This window comes from Pinus tabuliformis, chromosome 5_1 (genome assembly GCF_031772625.1).
Source record: "Pinus tabuliformis cultivar Carrire ecotype Pingquan chromosome 5_1, CPIR1, whole genome shotgun sequence".
In the NCBI taxonomy this organism is placed as follows: Eukaryota; Viridiplantae; Streptophyta; class Pinopsida; order Pinales; family Pinaceae; genus Pinus; species Pinus tabuliformis.
In genome coordinates this window covers 784,511,279-784,515,967 of record NC_142305.1, presented here as the reverse complement: position 1 = coordinate 784,515,967, position 4,689 = coordinate 784,511,279, and positions in this window count along the sequence as shown.

The following is a 4,689-nucleotide window of genomic DNA, read 5'->3' as shown; positions in this document are numbered from 1 at the left end:
AAACAGTGAGACAACTATGCACCACATTGGGACACACTGGATATTATAGAAAATTCATTAAGGGGTATGCCCAGATAACTTCACCAATGGAGAAGCTATTGAAGAAAGATGTGACCTTTCAATGGAATGAAGAATGCTAGAAAAGTCTTGATGTATTGAAAGATAATATGGTAATGTACGTATATTGGTTTCCCTAGACTAGAATAAGGAGTTTCATGTTCATATAGATGCATATTGTATAGCTTTGGGAGCAGTATTGGCATAGCCTGGCACAGGATAAACCGATCACCCTATAGCTTTTGCAAGGATGAAGTTGTCTAAAGAAGAGAAGAACTACAATACCACAGAAAGAGAAGGTTTGGCTTGTTGGAAATAATACTAAGAGGGGGGGTGAATCAGTATTATCAAACTCTTTTCAATTTATACAAATATTTGCGGATATTACTAATGAAACTTGCGTATACCTTCCAGAATTATAATTTAATATATTCTTCAGATGTGGATTATTAATCTGTGTGTCAGAACCATATAACAGTAAACAGGAATAGAGCAAATAGTCACACCAAAGAACACAAGATATAAGGTGGAAACCCAATGTGGGTGAAAACCACCTGCTGCAATATGTCTCTATCTTCTTTCAATTAGAAACTTCTTTTTACAATGATTCTATACTAGTGCAGTCTTATACCAGCACGCAGGCTTCAACCTGCAGAAGGCTACAACCTTCTCTTTTCCCTCAAGGACCACGTTTCATGAATTTTCAGACTGGATCCATGAATATCAATCAAACATCAAATAGATCTGCAATTAACCAACTTCCTTGTGCAACTACTGAATCAATAACTTCTCAGAACACAGTACCAGTAAACAATTCAGAACCCTGAACACTGCAGTAATAAGCAAAAGCAGCTAAACAATATTTCAAGAAAAGTCTGCAACTTCACCAATAGTAACCTGCACACATCCGCGCCTTCTCTGTGTCGAATCTGCGGGTCTCTGTGCCCACACTGTGTCTGTCCTGCGAACTTCGCACCTGTGGTGTGCAAAACCTGTGAACCTCCACACCTGCGCCTTGACTGGCCTGCGGGTCTCTGCACCTGCGCCTTGACTGGCCTGCGGTTCTCCACACCTGCGCCTTGACTGGCCTGTGGTTCTCCACACCTGCACCGTGTCGCACCTGCGGTCCTGCGGGTATAGATATTTTTCAGACTTCAAGTATACCCCAAACTAACAGATTTACAGATCTGATCATGCGCCAAGGAGATCTCGACCCATCAGTAGATCCGTCTTGTAATGCTCAGGTTTCTCCTTGATTTAGATCCAGCTATCACTCACCAACCAATCACCAGAATTTTAGATCTTGCTCTTCTTAAGATATTCAACACATGAGTGCTCAGCCAAATGATCTCCTTTCCTTTTTATAGACAAGCCCTTACTCAAACCATGGACCAAAACCATAGGATCAAAAACATCGAACAAATACCATGGACCATCCATAAGATTTCCCATGTGCGCGCAATTTTCTCTGCATGAAAGTGTGTGTACTTTACGACCACACTTTTTTGTTCGGTACACCTGCGAACATATCTGCACCTTTTGTTCTGCGCGCCTGCGGAACCTACCGATGACCGCAGCTTTGTGAACAGGAACCTGCGAACCTGCCATTTTCTACCATTCTGAGAGCCTGAAACTTGTGATCTGCTACTTGAGTGAGTTGCCATCAAGGACAACACTTATGTCATCGAGCCAAACCTGTGTCATAATGCCAACAATCTCCCCCTTTGGACTTGATGGCAACCCAAAGTCACTCAAGGTATTTCCTCCCCCTTTGACATCAAGGGCAAAGGGTTATGCTCCCCCTGAATGCATGCTGAAATCTCTGCTCTGCTGTGCTATCCAAGCTCCCCCTGACATATAGGCAAGATCTGCAAGAAGATGTTCTACAAAAGAAATGTGACTGTACACATCATAACTGACCTTCCTATCACCAAAGACTCATACATACAACTCCCAACCAAATGGGGATACATGATATAATAAGCACACTACATTATCCATCCCAGGCATAGTGGGGCAACCAAAATAGGCTGTTACATGACCTTGACAAAAGAAATAGAGACAAAACATCAACAACATCTGTCAATCATTATTCAGATCAGAATCCATGTTCTCCTTCTGCACTTGCTCCTCCTGAAATAAAAAACAACTGAACCAAGATCTTCTATGATAATGCCAACAATGCATTATTAGAAGAATATATGCTCCCCCTGAACCTGTGCCAGAAGGTCTCTGACAGACCCATATCAGCTTTTCTTCAAGTCGACTGCACCTACGTAAACCAGCGTATGTACACGTATACCCCATATGAAACTCACGTACAACAGTCTTTGAACCAGACAAGATTCAACAACAAGATGATGCATCAACTACCCCCAGCTTTTGTCTGAGGTATTCAAAGGTCTCTCTGGGCAGTGGTTTGGTGAGGATATCAGCAACTTGTTCCTTGGAGGGAACATACTCCAATTTGACCTTTTGTTCAAGCACTTGTTCTCAGAGAAAATGATACTTGATCGGTATGTGCTTAGTCTTTGAATGCATGACAGGATTCTTTGAAATACTGATTGCACTTGTATTATCACAAAAAATGGAGATAGGTGGAGTACAAGTGATTTGAAGATCTTGCAATGTTTTCATCATCCAAAGGAGTTGTGTGCAGCAAGATGCAGCAGCTACATATTCTGCTTCAGCTGTAGATAATGCAATAGAGCTTTGTTTCTTGCTGAACCAAGATACTAATCTAGGACCCATGAAGAATGCACCACCACTAGTGCTTTTCCTGTCATCCATGCTTCCTGCCCAATCTGCATTTGTGTATGCATGAAGTGTAAGATCTGTACCTCTAGGATACCATAAGCCATAGTTTTGAGTTCCTTGAAGATACTTGAAAATTCTCTTAACTGTCTGAAGATGAGTTTCCTTTGGATTTGCCTGAAACCTTCCAACTATTCCCACTGCATGCATAATGTCTAGTCAGGTACTGGTTAGATAGATCAGACTACCAATCATGGATCTATAGGTTGGTTGATGTACTGCTGTGGATTCATCATTTTCGCTGAGGTTGCATCCTGTCACCATAGGGATACATACTAGTTTCGAATCCTCCATCCCATATTTCTTCAAGATATGCTTGAGATATTTGGTTTGTGATATAAAAATGCCATCTTTGTTTTGTTGGACTTGTAAACCAAGAAAATATGTGAGCTCACCAAGCATGGACATTTCAAACTCTTTCTGCATCACTAAGGCAAAATTTTGACTCATGTCTTCTTCATTGCTACCAAAGATGATATCATCAACATACACATAAAGTATCAACAACTTAACATTGTCAATTTTTATATACAGATTGCTATCAGTTGATCCTTTTATAAAACCTTGTTGATGGAGGTACTTATCCAACCGATAATACCACGCCCTTGGAGGCTGTTTAAGGCCATAGAGAGCCTTTTTGAGCCTGCATGCAAGTTTTGGATCATTTCCAAGAATATACCTATCTGGTTGTTCAATATATACTTCTTCATTTAATTCTCCATTCAGAAAGGCAGATTTTACATCCATCTGAAATACTTTGAACTTCTGAAAGCTAGAGAGAGCAAGGAACATTCTTATAGCCTCAAGTCTGGCAACTGGAGAAAAATTTTCTTCAAAGTCTATGCCTTCTTGTTGCACATATCCTTTACAAACAAGTCTTGCCTTATTTCTAACCACATCCCCATTTTCATTCAGCTTATTTTTGAAAATCCATTTTGTCCCTATGACATTCTTGTCTTTTGGTCTAGGAACTAACTCCCAAGTGTTATTCTTTTCAATCTACTCGAGTTCTTCCTACATGGCCTTGACCCAGCATTCATCTTTGCAAGCCTCTCTTACATTTTGCGGTTCAATGGAGGAGAGCAGTGCTAGATAGATTGAAGCTTCTGAAATGGTTCTTCTTGTTTGCACACCTGCCTCTTTCTGCCCCAAAATTTGAGATTCTGGATGATTTTTAAGAGAAATTCTTCGGCGTAAATCACAAGATAAATCATTTTCCAATTCAACAATTCTGGATGATTCTTTTGAACATATCTGGATGGAGTCTTTTCTTCTATCCTTATCTGTTCTTCTGGTGCCTCATGGGTTTCTTCTTCGTCATGAATCTGATTTGATGTTGATGGATAGTCTTCTTCGAAATCTTTAGATTTTACCTGCCTAGGAGTGTTTCCTTATTCATTAACCACTACATCAATGCTTTCAACAATTTTACCAAGTCTTTTGTTGTAACATTTGTAAGCTTTGCTGTGGGGAGAGTAGCCAAGTAGAATGCCTTCATCTGCTCTAGGTTCAAACTTGCCAAGATTTTCATCAGTCCTTTTAATGTAGCATTTGCTTCCAAAGATTTTGAAGTATTTAACCGTGGGAGTCTTACCGTACCAAAGTTCATGAGGAGTCTGAGTGCTATTTACCCAGACGTTTGTCTTGTTGAGAATAGTAATAGCGGCAAATGCGGCTTCACCCTAGAAGGTTGCAAGAGTTCCAGACTCATCAAGCATAGCACGGGCCATTTGTTGAACCGTTCTGTTCATCCTTTCCACTACTCCATTTTGCTGAGGAGTCCTTGCAGCAGAAAATTCCCTTCTGATTCCATGTTCT